Source organism: Elephantulus edwardii, unplaced genomic scaffold (assembly GCF_000299155.1).
Source record: "Elephantulus edwardii isolate Elephantulus edwardi_28Jun2011 unplaced genomic scaffold, EleEdw1.0 scaffold00128, whole genome shotgun sequence".
NCBI lineage: Eukaryota > Metazoa > Chordata > Mammalia > Macroscelidea > Macroscelididae > Elephantulus > Elephantulus edwardii.
The window spans coordinates 2,833,478-2,857,682 of NW_006399878.1; the positions used below are offsets into that span (position 1 = coordinate 2,833,478).

Genomic DNA, 24,205 nt, shown 5'->3' on the forward strand with positions numbered 1-24,205 from the left:
TCCATTGCCATCCTTACTCTAACTTAATTCTTTTTTTTAATTTAAATTTGTTATTAATTTCAGTGAAAATTTACAGAGGCTTTGGATTTCCATTCATTCATTATTGTAGGAATTGGCTACTCTTACCAATCCAAAAGGGTATTGGCCAATCTTACCATTAAATTCAGTGGATCTAGTAGCAGCAAGGAAAAACCTCACTACCAGGAAAAGGGCAAGCAAGAGGAACTGCAGGACCAACAGCCATAGTGACCACAGCAGAGAACTAGAGACCTGAACTAAGATGGGACCTTGGGACTGCTACACCGTTAGAACCAGAGCTAAGAGACTTTGTCCACTTTTATTGGACACTTGGCAATGGGGGCGGGGTGCATAATTCACAGGACTGAGAACTTTGCAACACTGGCCTAAAGCCCCACAGCTCAAGGCTGGGGTGCCTGAAAGCACATTTTGAAAGCCATCCTGATTGTATTCTGTTATTGTTGTTATGTCTTGTGACTCACAGCAACCCTATGTACAATAGCCCTGAAACCTGCTCTATCTTGTGCTAACTTTACTGTCTCTGACACACCTACCCTCATTACTTGAGTCGCTGAGTCAATTCATCTCATCAAGGGTTTCCTCTCTTGCACTGTCCCTCCACTCTTCCAAGCATGATGTTCCTCTCCAAGGTCCCTCCTTGCAACATGCCCAGAATATGTCAGATGAAACCTCAGAGTCCTTGGCTCTAAGGAGCAGCCTAGCCTCACCCTCTGTAGGACAAACCTGTATGTTCTCCTCCTACTCTTCTCCAGCACCACAGCTTAAAGGCATCAATTCTCCTATCATCTCTAGTCATATTCCAGCTCTCTGATGCATAGCAAGCAATTGCAAAGACTGTGGATCAGGCACACCTTAGTCTCCAGACTGACATCGCTGCTCTTCAGCACTCTGGAGAGGTCCCTGACAGCTGATGTTCCTAGTGTAATTTGTCATTTGATTTCCTGACTGCTGGTATCAAGAGTATTGGTTGTGGAGTCAAGCAAAATAAAACTGTTAACAATGCCGGATCACTTCACCATCTATCATAATATTGCCAATTGGCCTGGTGGTGAGAATCTGTGTTTTGTTGATGTTGAGATTCAACCCATATGAAAGGCTGCAGTTCTTGACCTTCTGCAGCAAGCGCTTCAGGTCCTCCTCAGTTCCAGCAAGCAGGGTTGTGTCATCTGCATAACACAGGTTGTTGATGAGTCTTCCTCCAATCCTGATGATGCCACATTCCTCTTCATGCAGCCCAGACTCATGGATGAGATACATTCTGTTATTAACCTGAATTATAACCTTTTGGTTTCCCCAGTATGGTTCTGTGTGATCTGTGAGCTAACACATTGGATTTTGAACACAGTAAAGCAGTAAAATTGACCTACAGCCAGGAGAGGACAGAATAGATGAATGGGACCTTCTAAGAATCAAATCCCTATGCACATCCAAAAACTTCTCCAACAGAGTAAAAAGGGAAGCCACATACTGTGGAAAAATATTTGATAATGACATGTCTAATAAGGGACTTATATCTAGAATTTATAAAATACTTGAGCACCACAACAAGATAAAGGAAATAACACCGTTGAAAAATGGGCACAGATTATGAACAGACACTTCACCAAAGAGGACATTCAGATGGCAAACAAACACATGAAGAAATGTTCAAAATCCCTAGCTCTAAGAGAGATGCAAATCAAAACAACTATGAGATATCATCTCACCCCAGTAAGAATAGCAAAATTCAATAGAGTAGGAAACAACAAATGCTGGTGAGGTTGTGGAGAAATTGGAACCCTTATTCACTGTTGGTGGGAGTGTAAAATGGTGCAACCACTATGGAAGGTGTATTGGCGCTATCTCAAAAAGTTGGAAATAGAAATACCACTTGACCCAGCAATTCAACTACTGGGAACATACCCTAAAGAAACCAGAACTGCCACTCAAGCAGATATAAGCACACCTATGTTTATTGCTGCTTTTTTCACAATAGCAAAGAGTTGGAAACAACACAAGTGTTCATCAACAAATGAATGGATAGAGAAGCTATCATATATTCACACAATGGAATAGTATGCAGTGCTCAAAAACAAAGAACTCATGAGATATTCCACAAAATGGGTAACCTTGGAAGACATTATGCTGAGTGAAATATCTCAGTCACAGAAAGACAAATAACTGTTTAATGCTACTGTTATAAAACAGGACAAACAAACAAACAAAACCACAAGACTGACGGGGGAGTTGAGAGGAACTATGAAAAGGGGATAAATAATGTACATAGCATTGAAACAGATGAGGGAGAGAACTGTATAAAAGGAATAGATGATTAGGTATTTATATGACAAGAGTCCAGAATAAGAGCTGCATAATATAGTGGTTGGGGGTGGGGGATAGGGAGGAAAATGGGCAACAATGAATGAATGGAAATCCAAGTTCTTTATAAACTTACAATATAATGTCATTTTTTTTTAAACAATAAAATTGGTGTTGAGATGAGTAGGTACGAAAGTGTCACGGGACATGTCTGGCCTCTTGGGAATTGACCTTGTGTTGTTTTTGTTATTCACAGAAACAGTTCCCCTTTCTGAAGTTAATAAAGGTCAGGTACTACTGTCCCCATGTGGCCCTTGATCTTTTCACACTGTTTAATTGCTTTTAATTACCTTAGAAAAGCTTCCACGTACATAAGATTTGTTTCTAATATACTTAACCCCCACTTTCTACTTTCCAAGACTACAAAACTTTAAAGAAATAGACTGCTGTAACTTGCTTAATACAGAATATTTAACCACGTTTTCTCCAGGGATTCTTGAACCTGCATTAGTACTTGTTTAGCTTATTGAAAACATCTGAAAAAAAGAATTTTCAATTAAAAAAAAAAGGCAATAAGTGGAACTAGTGTTCAGTGTTTGCTTTGCATAGAGCCATCAGAGGCAGCAAGAGGCATCTCCTAGCTCCTTCCCTGGGAACTATGTTCAGCATGAACTTGATCAAGCCACTATAGTATTTGTATTTTTGAACACTGTGTTAGTGTTACTTGTGTTATTTTAGGTTTTATATATTATTTTATATGGTTCATTAAGTTATAATTTGGATCTAGGAACACTCGGAATATTTTTTTCCATATGAATTAGTATTAATTGCTCCTTCATTTACTCCATTTCAGTTTACAAAAAGTTTCATAAGAGTGCCCAAACTTCTGTAGGAGTACTCTTCACCTTGACATTTTACAGTTGCTTCCTACTGAAAGCCAAAGTCTTATTGTTTTGGGAAGTCCTACAAGCTGGGTGCACATGGCACCTCATATTCTACTCTTGCCCCCTCAGTCACTGTCATTTAAATGACCTACAGTTACTTGGAGGAACACACATCAATAACCTTTGTTATGTAGATGGTACAACCTTGATTGCTGAAAGTGAAGAGGACTTGAAATGCTTGCTACAGAAGATCAAAGACTGTAACCTTCAGTATTAATTGCATCTTTCACATCAGAAAAACAAAAAAATCTCACCACTGGACCCATAAGCAACATATGATACATGGAGAAAAGACTGAAACTGTCAATGTCCTTGTCTTACTTGGATCTACAATCAATACACTTGGTACTAGCAGTCAGGAGATCAAGAGACATAGTGTTCTGGGAAAGTCTACAATCAGGAACCTCTCCAAATTATGTCATTTGAGTACTACAGTGTGTCTGACTCAGGATATAGTTTTAAGTCTACACCAGTCATTTGCTATGATGCTGAGGGCTGGACAATGATTAAGAATAATAGAAGAAGAATTGATGCCTTTGAGCTGTGGGGCTGAAGAAGAATATTGAATATCCCATGGACTGCAAAAAGAATAATCAGATATATCTTGGAGAAGGTACAGCCAGAGTGCTGCTTGGAGACAGAGATGATAAAGCTCACATACTTTGGGCATGTATCTAGGAGACGCTATTACTTGGAAAGAGACAACATTCTTGCAAAGTTGGGGGGATGGCAAAAGAAAGGAAGACCCTCAGTCAGATGAGTTGACACAGTGACTGCAGCAATGGGCTAAAGTATGTCAGAGATTGTGAAGATGACACAGAGTATGACAGGGTTCAGATCTGCTGTTCATATGGTCACTAAGTGTTATACTTAGTGGCACCTAACAACTATTACTTCTGGTAGTTTCTTGAACATAGCAAAGCTTTTATTTGGCCTTTTCATTTGTTGCTCCTTTTGCCTGGAATGTCTTCTTCTAAATTTCCGTGTGTGTGTGTGTGTTTCTCCCTCTCTCACTGACTTTGATTCTCTCTGCTGAAATTTCCCACTATTTTTACTAGCAAATAGTACTCTAGACATTTGGCTGACCCTCTGTAAAAAGAGCAAGGGTCACATGGGAAGCGCCTTATCTGACCTTTACCAACTTCACAAGAGGAAACTATCCCTGCTCACAGCATCAGTAACACAAAAGCAATTCCCATGAGGTCAGACATGTCCCCTACGCTCCCATGCTTCCTCCACTCATCTCAACACAAATCTTACTGTTGGCGGGGTCCAAAATCTGATGTGACAGTTCACAGACCACACAGAAACATAGTGGAAGAGTTAAAAATTTATAGTTCAGATTAATAACAAAATACAGTTAAGAGAGCTCCCAAAATGTGCACAGAGGCACCTTAGCCTTGAGCCATCCAGTTCTCCAGTTCAGCTCTAGCTGCTGCTGCCAGCTGAAGTGTGTCCCACATTTCGCTGGGTTGGGGGAGGTCAGAGAGGAGACTCTCTCATTAGGTGAAGAATTCCATCTTTTCTGTTCCCTCTGGTGGTGGGAGAATGCCTAATTTCTGCAACTAGATGTTCAATTTATTGGCGAGACTACCAGTTCTCTTGTAGATTGTTGAGACCAGCCAGTCCCTGGTGGAATGATAGATAGCCAGTCCCTTTGCAGACAAGCAGACATGCCTCACTCGCACAGCCCCGTCCCTCCACGCGTCTACACTAGAAAAGCCGTATTGAGAGACAGACTCCACACCTTCCCTGTCAACCAACTTCTCTTCTTTCCTTCCCTCTCTAGCATTTTCTGGTAAAGGAGCTCTGATGAGCTACTCTATAGAAGTTGAACTGTTTTATTGGCTTATTTACAACATTCATATACATTGTTTTTCACACAAGATCTTTCCCATTTCTCTCTCCCTCCCTCCACCCATCAAACTGTTCAACCCTATGATTAATGTCCTCCCACCCATCCTCACCATTCTTCACCCTCCCTCCTCCCCTTCTTGGATCCTCATACACATTCTACAATGATGGTCTTATACAAGATTTGTCCTTAAGAGACTGAGTTAGTTCAGGAAGTTGAACTGTTAATCCACCTCTCTGGTGGTTCGAATCTACCAGCAGCTCCATGGAACAAAGACAAGCAGTCTCCTCCCTTGTGATTTACAAGTTCAAAAACCAGTGGAGGGTCAACTATGAGTCAGTGTTCAGAGGGCAGTGAGTTTGATGAGCTCTGGTGGCATGGTCTGCAGGTTGGTTGTTGCATTGCTAACTCAAAGGCTACATCTGTCTGGCAGTTTGAATCCACAAGCTTCTCTGCAGGAGAAAAATGGATAATCCCTTCTAGTGTGATGTACACCCTCTGAAAACTGTCTGGAGGGTCAGCTATGAGTTAGTTCTGACTCAATGGCCATGAGTTTTTAGCATTTTCTCATGTATGTATATGTGTGCATAGAGGTATGCGTGTGTGTGCTCATTAATATGTTTATTGCCTGTTTCTCTTCCCACCTATCCCTAAGTAGGATGTAAACTCAGAATTCAGCTCTCTGAGGGTCCACACTTTATTTTGTCCATGGCCATATCCTCAGTGCCTAAAATAATACTTGAATACCTCATGCACAAGTGAACAAAATACTATCTGGTCCTGCACCATCTTCATGATTGATTGTAAATGAGATCATTGTGCATCACAGGGTTTTTACTTTTTGGAAGATTTTTGTCTTTCTAGATATGTGTTAGTCTGGAAGCTCCACTAAATCCTGTTCATCATAGCAGCACACAGGCTTCCACTGACAGATGGTAGTGACTGCCCGTGGAGGGCACTGGTGCACAGTAGTGGGGTATTTGTGGGAAAGAGGGAGGGCAGGAAGGATTAACTGAGGAATTGAAGTAGTGTGGCTTTGTGTTAATTTTCTTGCATTAGTTATATATTTTAGTGTATATAGATATGTGTGTGTGTATACTAAAAATTGTGATACTTTTTTTTTTTAAAGCATAATGTCCATCCTTAAAGACTTCACAGTCTAGGATTTCCTTGTTGCTCTAAAATTGTTTGTATATCATTTCAGAAGATTCATTAGTACAGTGCTGTGTTTACTTGTTCTTTTCCTCCCACAATTCTGTTGTATATGGATTCCTAGCAGGAAGTATTAAATATTCTGTATTTGCAATGCTACAGAGAATATTAGGCACAAGGTAAGCAGTGCTTCCTTGAGAATAAGCATTGGTTGCAACGATTAGAGTGTAAAATAAAAATATTATATAATAAGGCAATGGAAGAAAATGGAAAATAGGTAGTAATAGTGAAGAATGTTGTAGAACTTTGCTTTGTCTTCAGGAGCTACACTTATTTCAGCATCTCTTCCCTTTGTTTTGGCTTTTTGATTCTTTAGTACAATTTTCAGAGTCTCTTCTGGCATCCCTTTTGGTCTTTTCTTTCTCCTTGTTTTTATAATTACCTTTTGCTTTCTTTATGGATCATATCCTTGATGTCATCTAACAACGCATTACATCATTATTCATGTTCAAAGCCTCTAATGTATTCTTGAGGTGGTTTTTAAATTCAGGTGGGGGAGATACAAGGTCATACGTTATGCTTTTGTGGATTTGTTTTCATTTTCTTCAGCTTCAATTTGAACATACACATTAGCACTTCATGGTCTGTTCCATGGTCAGTGGCTGGCCTGGTTTTGACTGCTGATATTGAGCTTCTCCAATGATTCTTTCCACAGAAGTAGTTTGTGTGATTCCTGTGCATCCATCAGGTGAGGTCTAGGTGTTTTACATTTTATGAGAAAGTTAAATTCTATGAACAAATCTTTGTACAAAACTCTGTTGTTTAATTTCCAGCCTCATTTCTGTCACCAAGTCCACAGTGTGTAATCAGCAATTCTCCTTCATTGCTTTGAACTTTTACATCCAGTCTCCGGGTATTATTAATGCTTCTTGTTTGTATGTTTGGTCAGTTTTAGACAGCAAAAGTTGGTATAATTCCTCAGTTTCCTCTCCTTTGGCTTTAGTCAGTGTGCATATTTGAATAATACTTGTGTTAATAGGTATTCCTTGTATGTATATGAAGAATAGCTTATCACTCACAGCATTGCACTTCAGGATAGATCTTTAAATGGTCTCTTTCACTATAAATACAACACTATTCTTCCTCAGTTTTTCATCCCTGGTATAATAAATAGATACTATGATTGTCAGTTTCAAAGTGGCCATTTTCAGTCCATCTCAGCTCACTAATGCCTCTAGTGTCAATATTTATGCAGTTCATTTAATTTTTTTTTTGGTTGATCAGTAAGTTTATTGGCTTTATCTTAAAAATATTCATAGAAAATTGATTTAGCTCTCAGCATCTCACTCCTGAGCTCTGGGGAAGCTTGTGAGCTACTTAAATTTTCTTTAGGCCAAGAGACATTTTGGGGCAATTCCACCTCTTTTATTTCTTCTTCTTTTAGCATCTTTTTTAGGCTTCCTTTTACAAAACTGGATTCTTTCATATGGCAGCATGTGCTTTCATACATCATGCCTGGAGCTACATTGTTCTTTGCGTACTGAGAGAATTGTTTATTGTAAGCATCATCATCTTCTTCCATTAGGTAATGCATATCATCTGCAACATCCTGACCTACACTGTGTTTCCAGTGTACTTCTGAATTGAATTTCTTGCTTTCTGAATTATAACCAGGGAATCTCTTGGTACAGTGAGGAATAGACAAGCCTCCATCCACAGCTCCCTTTAGAGCCCCAAACATTTTATTTTCTGTGATAGTTCTGGGAAGGCCTGCATCCGAATTAATAGGTGAAGACACCTGATTGGCCACCAATGCTTTCCATATTGTGTTTATGTCCAGTTATCTCCATTTAGCCTTCACAGATCTTATCCATGTCCAACCTATTGAGAAATCAGTAATATATGCTGTAGCATAAGTTGTCAAACCAACCTTCACACCATACTTTGGAAGTTCATGAGCACAGGCCACACAGCCTATCCCCTTCTCTTGTGCATAAGAATTCTGGCAAATTATATCTCTTTTGGTTACATGAACCGTCAACCTGTATTTGGGTGTGTTGTACTTCTTTTTATCCTGGATTACCAAGTGTTTCAGAACATAGTAATCAGTTTTACCCTTACGTCATCTTCTAAATTTCACTTGGTATCTCTTGAAGTAAGCTTTATTCTTGTCAGCTTTAATAAACCCCATCTTGCTGAATAGAGTTGGGAGGCCCTGGCTCCCCGAAGACCTGCAGGCCAAGCAGCGGAGTGTGGTGAGAGGGGAGCAGTGAAGACAGAAACCCACCTGTGCACAAGCACAGTATGTAATTTTTGACACATTTTCTTACATTCTTACTTCATACATTGCACATTCCAATTATTAATGGATGTTGGCAGCTGTTTATCCTCATTTAGAGTGATTTAAAATCGGGGCTCTACTTCTAGTGCTATATGTACCCATATTCCTTTATAGTTCATGGGGTTTTTTAAAACCTTTTATTTTAGAAGTGGATGGCCAATGCTACTTCCTAGTCTGTTTTAATCTAAGAGTGCTGGTGAAATCTGTCCACCGTGGGTGACCCTGCTGGCATTTTAAGCACTGGTTACATAGTTTGCAGCATCACAGAAACCCACAAGACACTCTGATACAACAAACTGACAGATTAGTACTGTACCAGTAAATTGTTGTTTATAATCGAGTTGGAACTGATTCATAGCTGCCCCTCCAGGAAGTTTGCAGAGGCAGTAAATGGCACAGGAGGAGATGGCTCATCTTTCTCCCACAGAGCAGCGGGTGGGTAGATTCACACTGCCTGTCTTTGAGTTGGTAGTGTATCTCCTAACCACTAAGCCACCAGCGCTCCCTGTTCTCGTAAGAGGAATCTGTAAGTAAGCAAACATGTATACACCTAAGATATAACATAAGTTGTGTTGTTGTTAGGTGTTGTCCAGTCGCATTTGAATCATAGTGACCATATGAACAAGATCTGAACCCTGTTCTCTACCCTACTCCATCCTTATCATCTGTGGCACACTTGAGCCCACTGCTGCAGTCTCTGTGTCAGTCCATCTGGTTAGGGCGCTTCCTCTCTTTTGTTCCTTCTTCTCCTTCAACTTTTCACCTTTTCAAGTATGATGTCCTTTTCCAAGGAATAGCTTCTCCTAACAACCTACCTAGAGTATGTGAGATGAAGCTTCACCAGCCTCTGAAAGAGCACTCAGGTTGCACTTTGTCTAAGACATATCTGTTCTTTTGGCAAACTATGGAATATTCAGTAGTCATCTCCAACACCACAACTCAAAAGTCATTGATTCTTCCTCTGTCATCCTTATTCATTGTCCAGCTCTTGGATGCATAGCAGGTAATTGGAAAAACCATGGCTTGAATCAGGTATGCCTGATTAAACTGTCTTTAAACTGACATTACTGCTTTTCAGGACTTTATAGAGGTTCCTGACAGCAGACTTGCTCATTGCAATACATCTTGTCATCTGACTGCCGGTACCAGGAGTGCTGAATGTAGATCCAAGGAAGAGGAAATTGTTGGCACCTTCAATCTTTTCTCCATCTATTGTGATGTTTCCTGTTGGCCCAGTGATGAGGATTTTTATTTTCTTGATGTTGAGACATAATCTATATTGAAGGATATAGTGCTTACTCTTCTGCAGTTAGCCCCTCAAGTCCTCTTTGTTTTTAGCAGGTAAGACTGTGATAGCTGTGTAGTGCAGGTTGTTGATAAATCTTCCTCCAGACTTGATGCCACATTCTTCTTAATAAAGCCCGGCTTCTCAGATTATTTTCTCAACCTACAGATTGAGTAAATATGAAGAAAGGATACAGCTTCAATGCCCCACTTTCTTGATTTTAAACCATGCAGTGTTCCCTTGCCTTGTCTAGGTATAGATTTTATAGGAGAATAATTAAGTGATCTGGAATTCCCATTATTCTCAATGCTAGCCATAGTTTGTTATATTGTTACTTATAAAATAACTAATAACTTATTTAATAAAGGTGATAGAAGAAGGATTGATGCCTTTGAGTTGTGGTGCAGAAGAGTATTGAACATACTGTGGAGTGCCAAGAAAATAAACAGATCTGTCCTGGAGAGCATGAAACCAGGCTGCTCCCTAGAGGCAAGGATTTTAAGCTCCATCTAACATACTTTGGGCACATGGCCAGGAGGGACCATCATGGTTGGATGGGTAGAGGAGCAGTGCAGGAGAGGAAGACCCAGAAAGAGATTGATTGCCTCAGTGACTGGAGAAATGGAATTAAGTCTGTTGGAGATGTGAATACAGGATAGGGCAGAATTCAGAGCTAATGTATGTAGGGTCGCTGTGAGTCACAGGTGACTTGATGGCATGTAACAACTTATAAAAAATTTATAACAAATAACTTATATAATAGCTTATTTTATAAGTTGTGTTGCTGTTGTTGTTGTTAAGTGCCGTTGAGTCATAGGCGATTCATAGTGACCCTATGAATGAAAGTTTTCAACACTTGTGTGCATGACTTTCATCCTTTCTCCAGGTTCATAGGGTTTCTGGAAGCAAGCTATTTACAGAAGTGGATGCCTTTTATCACATTTGACACAACAGTGTCACAATGTTCAGCTTCACAACAACCACAAATTACCTCTGTATGGCAAGTGGGCACACCAGAGCTATACGACCTAGAAGACTGCTTGAACAAAAGCAATGAAAAACAGGTGTTAGGGCCACGGATTGGAGTCACCCAGCTTTGGCTTAGTAGCAACACTTTTCAGTCCACTAGGCCAACTGGTCTCTCTCTGTGTTGTTAAGTGCTGTCAAGTCATAGGCGACTCATAGCGACCCTATGAACGAAAGTCCTCGACACTTGCTTGTATGACTTCCATCCTTTCTCCAGGTTCATGAACCTGGAATTTTATAAGTAGCAACATGCAAATCACTCTCCCAGTACCACAAACTGACAGATACTTACTGTATCCCTAAAAGTAAACCTTAAAACATACAGGCTTTTAGATGTCATGGCATAGTATGGCACTTTCTGGCAATTAAAACCCTTGGTTCCATCTGTTAAGAAATAAAAAAACATATTGCATTCAGGAAGTCTCCTGTCAAGGTCTTCTCCAAAGTACTAAACAGCAGTGATGTCAGTTTAAAGACTAAGGTGCATGTCATTCAAGCCATGGTCTTTGCAATCAGTCGATATGTATCTGAGAGTTACGCAGTGAATAAGGATGACAGAAGAAGAATTGGTGCCTTTGAATTTTGGTGTTGAAGAAGAGTATTGAATATACCATGGACTGTCAAAAAACCCAAAATATGGCTTGAATAAAGTGCAGCCAGGGTTCTTCTTAGAGGCAAGGATGATAAAACTTCATCTCATATATGTAGGCATGTTGATAGGAAGAGCTATTCCTTGGGAATAAATCTCATGTATGGAAAGGTGGAGGGTCAGTGAAACATATACACTCCCAGTGAGATGGATTAACATGGTGACTGCAGCAGTGGTCACAAGTGTTTCAGAGATGATGAGGATGACATGGGATAGGACAGGGTTCAGGTCTGTTGTTCATAAGGTTGTTATGAATCGTACTTGATGGCACCTAACAGCAACAAAGTCATGCTTTGTCTCTGGTACCCTCATGGTACAAAGGAATCTCAGAGCTCCCGGCAATGGGGGCTGCCCTGGAACAGTTCTTATTGGACCTCAGAAGAGGCATCTTTGTATCAGAAAGAAAACTGCCCTTTATATTCATTTCCCAGAACGGGAGTAATGACTTTTGAAAGCTGTACTGTAAGAAGGGAAAAGCAAAAAAAATGTGATGCTGGTTATGAAGTCTTCCCTTGGGGGCTCCAGTGCCCAGGGATGAGGCCTGGGAATGTGTAAATGAGCTGGAACCTGGCTGTGTCCCAGGTGGGCAGACTGTATGTATTCCTTCGTATTCCTGGCACTGCCTCTTGGCAGGAGTTGTTGGGAGGGGGGCTCCTCATACACGGTTCTTTCTGTACCCAGACTGTCTCCTCTTTTTGGATCAGAAGTAAGTTCCATTTGGCACTGCTTGCTCTTAGAAGAATGTTTCCCATAGCTCCCAAAGTGCTATATAAGTTGATGGGTTAGTGTTTTCCTATCGGTGCTTTTCTAAAAAATATGTCAAATTCAGAAACATTTTACAAATAATTTTAGAGGAAAAATTATCTCCATAATAAGATTAATGTTCTTTATTGCTTCATAGCAAGATCTCATTGTCTTAATATAGTACTCCTTCCCTTTTTAAAAAAAATAAAAAAAAAAACAACAACCCTTTCTTCTTTTTAACCCAACAATCACTAATCAATGGTTCAGACATTTGTTCTTTGAGTTACCATGGGCTCAGCTGCTGTTGTTAATTTATTTTCTCTTTGCCATCTTTCTTTCTCTTTCCCTAGTTGAAAATGGTATTTTTGGTTGAGGTTATTTTAAGGGGGTGTTGGAATAAATACCAGGACTGTCTTCTTGTTCAATAACACATGCTGTTTAAAGCCTACACATCCAGGGCCGTCAGACCAAAATAAATTATCTGGGCTCTGTGTGAAAATTCCAAGTGCCTGCCTTTTTATTTACGAGAGTTGGCTGTTGGCATAATGTTTGTAGCTCCCCCTAAGCAAATATGATTCCGTTTTCTTTTCTCTGCCATCTTTAAGAATTACTAGCAGTCTTCATTTTTTTTAAGTACTTATGGCTTTTTCTTGCTACTTCAGCTTTATTATCCCCTTCAGGGGTTTAACATTTTTGTTTATTTAGTTATTTTAGATGTCAACCAAATCTACGGTTGTAACAATGGTGTGAACGGTGGAGCTCAGCAAGGTCCTGCAAAATCATCAAAGTACTTCTTTTACTTTAACATAAGTCAAACTAAAATACTCAGTGCTGACATGTTAGTACCTACTAATAGCTGACCCTCCAGCAGGATTCCAAAACAGTAAATTGCATGGAAAGGAACTGCCCAGCTTTCACCCCAGGAGCCACTGGTGGATTGAAACCACTAGAGAGGCTCTCCCTTCAACACAGGTGGTCAGCACAGACATTTAACTACTAGCTGGAGGTTGGTGGTTCAGATCTGCCCAGAGATGACTGGGAAGATGGTCCTGTCTTCTGAGAGGTTACAGCTTTGGAAACTCTGTGGTGCAGTTTTTTGTACTCTGCACATGTGGATCACCAAGAGTTGGAATCAACTCATTGGCAGCTGACAGTAATGTTGTTGTTAGGTGCCATTGAGGCAACTACAATTCATAGTGATCTCTGAACATCAGATAGGAACCCTGCACTACGCTGCACTGCTCTGCCATCCCTGATACACTCGAGTCCATTGCTGTAGTCCCTGTGCAATCCATCTTATGGAGCATTTTCCTCTTTTGTTGACCTTCAGTCTTTCCCAGCTTTATATCCTTTTCCAAGGACTGACCACTCCTATCAACATGCCCAAAGTATGTGGGGTGAAGTTTCGTCACTCTTGTCTCTAAGGAGTACTCTGTCTCTAGTTTCTCTAAGTCAGTTCTTCTTTGTACTCTTGGCAGCCCATGGGATATTCAGTATTCTTCTCCAACACCACAACTCAAAGGCATTGATTCTTCTATCATCCTTACTCATTGTCCAATGTTCATATGCATAGGAAGTAATTAAAATAGTAATAATAATAGCAGGTTAAGAAAAATCCTTATCTATATCAGAAGTTCAACTGATTTTTGTCCCTTTTTAAAAAGAAAAAAAATTATATTTCTATTGTTCTTGTTTTTGTTGTTAGGTGCCATTGCATTGACTATGATCCATAGCGGCTGTATGAATGATGAATCTGAACCTTGCCCGATCCAGTGCCATCCTCATCATCTCTGACAGACTTGAGCTCACTGTTACAGTGATTGTTCAATCAATCTCGTTGAAGATCTTCCTTTCTTTTACTGACCTTTCCCCGTATAATGTCCTCCTCTAATGACCATCCTCTCTTATTAACAGAAGCTTCCCCATCCTGGCCTCCAAGTATCACCCTGGTTTTGAGATCTAGTAAAGCACAGTGAGATTTGCTTCTGCTGCTGCACGAGTGACAGGCGTGTTTCCACTGTAGCCATGAATTTGGTAGGACGTGAGAGGCTACAGTTAGAGAACTATTGTGAGCACAGAGCAGAGGTCTATCCTAAAGGAGGCATGCCCAGAGATGGGAGGCCAGGAGTGAACTCACAGCCAGTCTGAGATCAGCCCTACACTAACCTTTTGAGATAATGATACATTAACATCCATTTTTGCTCAAACCATAGAGATGGAGTCAAATAATCTGTTGGTAGTCTTACTAGTTAGGAATCTCTTGATAAATGGTCTTGGTGCCAGCACAGACATGCAACAAATGAATACAAGTAATTAATAAGTTAATGAAAATAAATGGTGTAACCTTGTGTGTGGTTTAGCAGTTTGTCACGTGATTCTTTAACAGATAGCTCTCTTTGTGTTAAATGCTACTGTATCAAACATGTTTTTAAGCAATTCAGTTTCATAGTAAATCCTAATCTTAAAGAAGTTAATTTTGTTAGACAGGTTGAGATTAAGATTCTTTTAGTGTAGCACCAGCATGTATATTCCTTTGGCATTTTTCTCTCTCTTATCCTTAAGATTCTTTAATTATGGATTTATTTGAAGGGCAGATCTTTAAATTTCTTTTGGTTACATGTCATGTATTTTCTTGGATTATGTTCTGTGATTCTTAACCTTCTCTTAGTTCTTCCCTAATATCTGACCCCTGAATAAAATGGTCCTGGGAAAAGATTTTCATTGGTTTTATAGTTTTAAACATTATAATCAGTCTTTTGGGAGAAAGTCTAGTGTTCTTGATTTTGTTTCCAAATGTCTGAATTAGAAAACTTCTACAGCTTCATGGCTTCTCCTTCTTTAAAACAAACAGACAAAAAAATTGTAAGTAGATAAAAATAAGTTTCTTTTAAATTGGAAAAAAAGTGGCTTTTCTGTAACTTGGCAATTATAACAATTCTATAATGTCACAATTAAAGCTGGATGTTAAAAAGGAAGATGTAAAATAACTGACAGATTTGACATTTGGTCTTGGTAAATAACATTAAATATATCTTGGATTAGTAGAGGGAGCTCTGATGGCATGAGAATTTAGTAAATGACTGTTAGCCCAAAGATTAGTGTTTTGAACCCATCAACTACTTCATGGAAGAAAGGTGTGATGGTCTACTTTGATAAATATTACATCCTTGCAAACACCCTAGGGTAGTTCTGGTCTGTACTATAGGTTCGCTGTGAGTTGGAATTGACATTATATCAGTGGAGGCTGGGTTTTTTGTTTGTTGGTTTGGGGTGTGTGTGTGTGTGTGTGCGTGTGTGTGTGTGTGTGTGTGTGTGTGTGTGTGTGTACAGATCTGTCCTGGAAGAAGTATGACCAAAATACTCTTTAGAAAGAATGGTGAGACTTTCAGACTTTGGACATCTTATCAGGAGGGACCAGTTATAAGAGCTGGAGTAAGAGTTGCTTTATTAAATTGGGGTCTCCTTGAGAAAGAGGAAGAATGAAACAGATCAGCACTATGGCTACCACAGTGGGTTCAAAGCAAGCATCGATACTGAGGACAGCAGAAGATGAGCCAGCATTTTGTTCTGTTTTACATCAAGTTGATATGAGACAGAGTTTGTCAGATGGCACCTAAGAGCAACAGCAATTCTGAATTGTCTGGAAAACATTATGGTTTTTAGTGAATGTTTATACTTGTGTGTATGTGTTATATGCCATCAGGATCAGGTAGGCCAGGCAGATTTGTTAATTTTTCTGTCATATCCATGGCTCAATAGACTTAATCACCTCTGCAACTCATGGGCATCAGTTCTTCTCCGTTAGTCATTGTCTAACTTTCACATCACAGGAAGTGAGTGAAAAATATCTTGGTTGAAAATATAATGGACTTAGGTGCATATTAGTTCTTAAAGAGATACTTTTGCTTTAAAACACTGGAAAGAGGTCTTTTGCAGCAGATTTACCCAGTGCAATACATTGCTTGATTTCTTGGGTAGTGTTTGCAGGGACACTGATTGTGAATCTAAGTAAAATAAAATCTTGGACCACTTCAATATATCCTTCTCTTCTTCCTCTCTTTCTTGCACACTACACAGGATCCCTATGATCACTGCAAAAGGATCCCTAGTATGTCTTTCATTCTCATTGCTATTGAGTCGGATCTGAGATTGGCTGACCCTCCAATGGATTTCCATGTAAATCATATAGAATATGACTTATCTTTCTTCTTCAGAGGAGTTGGTGGATTCTAACAGGCAGAGAAGCACAGCTTGGGGTGAGCAGTACACCTCTGCCTGGACTGTGCCATCAGAGGGGTCTATTCTCCCTGGAGCAGAAAGGAAAGTCAGTCACAGATATGTGCTTAGTGATAAAAAGAAAGCCAACTCTCAGTTCTCTGTTATTGTTTTGGTTAGGTGCCGAGTCGAGTACGACTCATAGCAATCCTATGAACAATAGATTTGAATTCCATCCTATCCTGTGCCATCCACACCATCTCTGATACCTGGGAGCCCATTGCTGCAGTCATTGTGTCTGCCCATCTCACCGAGAAGTCTTCTCTCTTTCTCTGACCACTTTTCCGAATACAATATCCCTTTCAAAGGCATAGCCTCTCCTAGCAACATGCCCCCAAAAGTATGAGAGAAGAGGCTTTGCCATCCTTGCCTCCATGGAGCACTCTGGTATAGATTTGTATGACTCTTCAGTCATAACTATTAGAATGAATAAGCCCCCTTTCACATATGAAGTTACTCAAAAGGGAATCATTCATTGTCTGGGAACTTGAAACATCTGACTTTATAACATTATACATACAGAAAGATCTACAATAAGCAAACCACTTTGGTGTGGTTGCTTCTATAAATAATTAATGCCTACTTGGAAGAAGAATCAAGGCCTTCAAGTTGTGGTGCTGGAGAAGAGTCTTGAACATACCATAGATCACCAAGAAAACAAATAGATCTGCCTTGGAGAGGGTGAAACCAAGTTTGTCCTTGGAGGCTAACACTTTGAAGCTCCATCTCACATACTTTGGGCACATAGTCAGGAGAGACTGGCCCTCAGAGGACATCATGCTTGGAATGGTGGAGGGACAGCACAGGAAAGGAAGACTTTAGATGAGATGTACTGATACAGTGACTGGGGCATGGGGGTTGGTGTGTCAGAATTAGTGAGACTGCCTCAAGACAGGGCAGGGTTCAGAGCTGCTGTATATAGGGTCACTATGGGTTGCAGGTGACTCGATGGCACATAACAACAACAATTTGGAAGAATTGACTTGGTTCCTGAAAATTTTTTTTTAAGATGTTAATAGGTTGTTGAGACTTGTGACATGGGATACCTCAGTGCACACCTCTCTCTTGATGATGCCAGCCTACTCCTAGGCCTAAGAACTAGGCTAACAACAGCACCACACAGCCTTCTCTCTCCACACATGACAGTGTGGACAACGAGAGGGCTAAAATGGCCCACCACACCTCTCAACTCCAAAATTTCAATGTTTTTATGGCATTTAGGACTTTTTCCTTGTTAACTGTATTGCTCTTTACTTGAGATTTCGGGGGATGAGTAGGAGATAATTTTGAACCTAATGTATTCACCTAATTTACTATATTAGGCCTGGAACAGAGGCCCAGGATGACAAGAGTCTAGGGAAGAAGATGTGGAATTAAGTCCTGGGTTGAAATATGGTTCTGCTGTTTTCTAACTAGGTGATCATCCTGTAAGATGGGCTAAATGTATCTGTCTTTGGAAAGGGACATCATGCTTGGGAGGGTAGAGGGGCATCATAGAGGAGCAGACTCTCTGTGAGGTGGATTGATTTAGTGTAATGGGGGTGGGTGTGTTGGAGACAGTGAGACTGCTGCAGGACAGAGTAGGTTTTAAGGCTGCTGTACAAAGGGTCACTATGAGCCGCAGGTGACTCAATGGCACATAACAACAACAACATCTTTAAGCTATGGTTAGAAATAAGATATTGACAGCACTTAATATTCTACTTATTACTCAGTTATTTTTGTTTGATGTTACTGAGTTCGCTCCAGTGCAGCCAACACAATGAAACACCTTCTGGTCCTGTGCCACTCTCACCACAGTTGCTAGATTGTTGCACATTGTTGTAGCCATTGTTTTAGTCAGTGTTGTTAAGGGGCTTCCTCTTATGCACGGATCCTCTGCTTTATCAAGCACGATGTCCTTTTCCAAGGACTCATATCTCCTTGTTCTGTGGCCATAGATGTAAGAAGAAATCTCACCATTTTGTCTTCTGAAGAGCATTTGGGTTATACTTGTTTTAAGGTATATTTATTTGTTTTTCTGAAAGTTTATAATATATTCCATTTTCTTCTCTAGCTCTGTCATTCAAATGCATCAGTTCTTCCCTTTTTATGAGAACTTTCCCTGCATATGAGACTATTGAAAATACCATTGTTGCTATTAGATGATATTGAGTCCACTAAGACTTAGAGCAACTCTAAGAACAACAAATTTGAGCCACAAATCTGTGGTATGACATTTTTTATGATGTTGCTTACTGGGCCTGTTGTAGAGGGTTTTTTTTGTTGTGCTTGGTTTTGTGTGGGGTTTTTTTTTTTTAATGTTGCAGTGTAATCTGTATTAGAGGATGTAATCTTTGATTTTCTTTTCTAGTCTTCTTTACTCTCAATAAGCAAGAGTGTGCCATCTATATAATTCAGGTTGTTGATGAGTCTCCCTCTAAACTGGATACCTCCTTCATTTTTGTAGAGTTCAGCTTCTTGGATTATTTATTTAATGTACTGATTGAATAAGTAATGTAAAAGGATAAAGCTCTGACTTACACTCAGTTATTGCTTAATAAATAGTAAGATAGTGGTAGTGCTCTTGTTATTATATTAACCCTATCTCCATTTGTCCTGTTTGAGGGAGAAGTTGAAAGGAATCTGCTACAATTAGGTTTTCCTCTTAAGCATTAGCCTTTCTGGAAAATTAGTCATAGTTTGGTTGATTGTGCTTCTCAGCGGTTATTTATGGATGGAATGAGGGAATGAGCACTGCATAAAGCAAAAACTGCCATTTGTGCCCTGTTACCCACTCAACTGTACTTCCAGCTGGTAAGGCCGGCTCCCCTCGTGGTCTTTCCAGCACCCAGCACTGAGGGCCCCTTACTTGAGAAGCTGCTCGACCCAAGTTTGGTCTACACCTTTCAGAGCAACTCCAGTATTTCCTCTGTTCATCACCTTGTTCTGTCCTCCCTCATCACTTGTTTGGCCCTACGTGAGTATCTCTTGTGAGCCTGACCTGAACCTTCATCACTTTTTCTCAATTACTGCAATGATGATTATGACAGAATATAACCAATCTACATGAACTGCTGTGCATTTTCTGTTGTAGTCTTAGTATACTTTTTTGTTGTACAGCTGTACATTTTGTCACTCACCTAGATTTTCCCACTCAAAGCTAAAGGAGATTTTAAAGAAAATTTGACTTTGCTTACAATCTCATGTGGTTATTGTCACATGTCCTTTTTGCTCCTCATACCAGATGGGTGGGTTTGTAGGCCACATAAATTGTATATTAGCATTAAAAATCATGTACATGTGTGTGTGTGTGCATGCATACACACACACACACACACAAGTAAATGGATAGATGGATATTTGGGTAGGTTGATTAATTTTTAGATCCTTTGTAATCAGAAAACATGTCAGTATCCTGATACAAGAAAATAATTTTTTATTTGTTATTAAAAAATTAGGAGTAAGTATACAAAATATTCAATATAATGGCATTTATTAAGCAAGAAGGAACCAAAGTATTTGCTCTTAATAACTAGAGTAAGACATTTTACTTGTTGTTGTTGTTATGTGCCGTCGAGACACTTGCAACTCATACCGACCCTTTGTACAACAGCCCTAAACTCCGCTCTGTCCTGTGCCAATCGCACCGTCTCTGACACTCCCATCCCAATTATCCCAGTCACTGAATCAATCCACCTCATAGAGGGCCTTCCTCTCCTGCGCTGTCCCTCCACCCCCCCAAGCATGATGTCCCTCTCCAAGGACTGGTCTCTCCTCACAACATGTCCAAAGTATGTTAGACGGAGCCTCAGAATCCTTGCCTCCAAGGAGCCACCCGGTTTAACCCTTTCCAGGACAAATCTGTTTGTTTTCCTAGCAGTCCATGGTATTCTCAGTACTCTTCTCCAGCACCACAGCTCAAAGGCATCAATTCTCCTTCTATCCTCCTTGGTCATTGTCCAACTCTCTGATGCATAACATTTTGCTTACTCAAACATAAAATCAAATGATACTTTATTATTAGAGGGTAAAAAGAACTCAGGAAGTCTTAACTAAGTATTCCATAGTTTGCAGGCAGTAATGTTGTAAGTATTTAAAGGAGAATAGAGGGAGAGAAGAACTGAGAAGGGGATTGGAAGCATTTAGATGGAAGAGTCAGTTGAGGCCTAGGAAGTTTCTCCAGGCCAGTGCATCCCTGTGTTCATCTCTGTCGTCTTAGACAATCACAAGTCTTTTATTGATCACATCCTTGTGTGCCATTAAGTTAATAGCAGTCGCACCATGATGGACTAGAACCCCCAAACCCCAATAGGATTTTCCAGGCTACATTCTTTAAAGGAGAAGATTGGCAGACCTTTCTCCCGCAGAGCAGCAGGATGGGTTGGAACTACCAACCTTTTGGTTTACTATCGAGCACTTCACTATTGCACCACTTGGGCTCCTTGACCAACCATATATTTAGTGTTAATCTCTGGAGAATTCAATAGTGAATCAATACTGGACATATTTTCACAATTGCCCTTTTTATGTTCTTTCTTGCTATAATAATAACTGCAGTCTGGAAAACCAAGAACGTGGAAACTACTAGAATCAAGAGAGACCTTTCATGACCCTTTTAGCTCTTTTATTAGGAGCCCTGGTAACACAGTTGGTTTAGCATTAGAAAAGTCAGCAATTGGATCCACCACTTAGTCTTTAAGAGGAAGAGGAGTTAATCTGCCCCATAAAGATTTGTAGCCTTGAGTGTTGGCAGTAACACGGCTGCCTGAGCCTGGGTTGCAGTGGTGTGAGCAGGGGTGGCCTCTGGTTGTCACCTTGGGTCCATGAGGTGCACGCTGCCCCTGGTGAGGCTGAGAGGATGGTGCTGAGCGGCCCTGGGCCCTCTGCGGGCCACCGTGAATCAATGAGTATGCCACTGCCCACCCAGCAGGGTGGATCAGAATAATAATTTCACCATCAACCCCCTGGAGAACCTGAAGCTGTACCTCAGCAGCCGGCCACCCCTGGTGGTCTTCGTGATCAGCATGGCCATTGCTTTCCTAGCCCTGGGCTACATCTTCAAGATCAAGGAGGTCACATCCCTGGGCATGACAGAAGACTAGAACACGTTTCTGCTGCTCTTCAATGATCTGGACTTGTGTGTATCAGAGAATGAGATATTGAAACACCTCACAAACAATGCAACTACTCCAGAAAGCACAGCAACCAGTGGGCAGTCCAGGGTGTCCAGCCAGGCCCAGGCCCTGGAGGACTTGGGCCCAGTCAGCATCCCCGTTGCAATCACCCTAACCCTGGACCCACTCAGGCCCTTTGGACGGTACTCCCACAATGTCACCCACCTGAACTCCACCATCCTCAGCCATCAGGTTGGACTCTCAGGTAGGGAGGCTCACGAGGAGATCAACATCTCCTTCATGCTGCCCACAGCCTGAAGCACTGACGACTGTGCCCTGCACGGCCACTGTGAGCAGGTGGTGTTCACGGCCTGCATGACCCTCACCGATGCCCTCGGGGTCTTCCCTGTAACCGTGCAACCACCACACTGTGTCCCTGACATGTACAGCAATGCCAAGCTCTGGTACAAGATCTTCACAACCTCCAGAGATGCCAACACAAAATATGCTACTCTGTTATCAAAGGCAGATCCCACAAACTACGTCAGAGCAATCCCAAGTTCTGTCCTGAGAAGGAGGCCTTGGCTGAAGCTTAGTCCGCTGAGAGAGACTGTGAGAACCTTAGTCATTGCGTGCTGAATCCATCTTGGGCCTGGACACTCTGTGAATATATTGTCTTACATTGTTGGGTTATTCCAGCCAAAGACATTTCAAGTGCTTGTACATATTTACAAAAATTGAGACGAAATCAGTCTGATGATGCACATTCTTCACACTGGTGCAGCCCGAAGCCCACATCCTCATGGAGGACTTGACCGGGGTCACTGCGCCTGCCTGGGCCTTGGTGGACCGCATGGCCTCGGCCCAGGCTGTGATGCTCTGTTTGGTGTCATGTGACCAGTGGCAGGCCTGTGGCTCGCTCTGACCCTGCCCAGTCTGCACGGAGAGTGTGACTGACCTGCACCTTGGATACAACTCTAAATTCTCAGAGCCACCAGGCCACCTTGTGGACCCAGTATGTTTGTGATGTAGTAATCAAAGTAACAGTGACCTTATACTTTTCTCTGTTTGTTTGCAAGGAAACACACACATATCTTTCTAAGTTTCTTTCTTTTTCTTTTAAGAAAAGAAAATAGTCACCTTTTAATACTAACAAAAAAAATATTTATAGCCTTGAAATGCTATGAGGCAGTTCTACTGTGTGCTATAGGATTCCTTTGAGTAGGAATCAGGTTGCTGGTAGAAGGATGGTTGGTAGATTGAGATATTTCATGGCAGTCAGAACTTAGAGATAGCCAGCTACACTGAGCAGTTCAGTGGCAGAACCAGAGCCAGACCGAAGTCTTCTGACCCACAAATATATTTTTTTTAAATGTTGGTAGAGTTAGAGAATGTCATGATACCAAATTTAGCATGACAAACTATTTATCTAGTTGCTTTTCTTAGATTAGAACATAAACTTGTCTTAGGTTTTGGCTGCTGCAGACATTTTGATTTCTCCATGTTTAACAACCTCTGGATATCTTCCCCAAATGATTGACAGTGACCTTCAGCCTAATTTATATATGGTATTAAGGACTTGGCCTTTGGCCCAAGAAAAGCTGTTAGCTGGTGCCTTGGGTTTTTCCTCTGTCCTTTTAAATGAAAGAAAACTGTTACGGGTTGAATGTGTGTCCCACAAAAGATAGTTTGAATTCTTAAGCCCTGATACCTGCCAATGTGACTTTATTTGGAAATAAGGTTTTACAGATGTGATTAGTTAAGCTAAAGCCAAGTTGCCCTTAATCTAGTAGTCTAGATGTCATAAAAAGAGAAGAGACACAGAGCGCCCCAGCCATAGAGGAAAGACAGCATGTAAAGATGAAGGCAAGGTTTAGAGTTATGGTGCCACAAGCCAAAGAAAGCCCGAGACCACCAGAAGCTAGAAGAATCTAGCAGGAAGAGTCTCCCACCTAGAACTTTCAGGGAGAGGATGAGCTTGCTAACCCTGTTAATACTGGATTTCTAGACTCTGGAACTGTGAGAGAATAAAGTTTTGTCAATTTTAAACCACCAGGTTTGTAGTGTTACATAGCATTAGGAGATCAATCCAGTAACCACACTATGAACTTAAAATTCCTTATCCTGTAGCATAGTCTGTAGGGAGTTGTGCAGCTAACCCAAAGGTGGTGCTTCTCTGACAGTTGTAATCTACCAGCAACTCCATGGGAGAAAGGAGGGCAGCATGCTCCTTACAGCCTCAGACACCCTGCGGGAGGGTCAGCTTTGAGTTGGCTCTGACTTGACCTCCATAAGTGAGTGAGTGTATCCTGGAGAGCTGCTTTACTTATCCAGAGTCTGAGATGATTATTGAGCCCCAAATACCATTAGTCCATCATTTTACTTGTGGGGTGAAAAGTAAATGCCTAAATCTATTAGATGAAAATGGAAGGGGCGTGGTTGAGGATTGCCAAAATGAGGCTCTCTCTGCGGGACATACATGGTGGCTTAATGGTAAGGAA

At 40.9% G+C, this 24,205-nt stretch overlaps 1 protein-coding gene and 1 pseudogene across 1 annotated transcript in view; both read left to right on the forward strand.

Annotated features, from left to right (window-relative positions):
* The window catches only part of MTMR7 (myotubularin related protein 7), a 219,195-nt gene that overhangs the window by 40,304 nt on the left and 154,686 nt on the right, over positions 1-24,205 (forward strand). The gene's annotated exons all lie outside the window — the stretch shown is intronic.
* On the forward strand, positions 11,931-22,629 carry LOC102861230 (annotated as a pseudogene).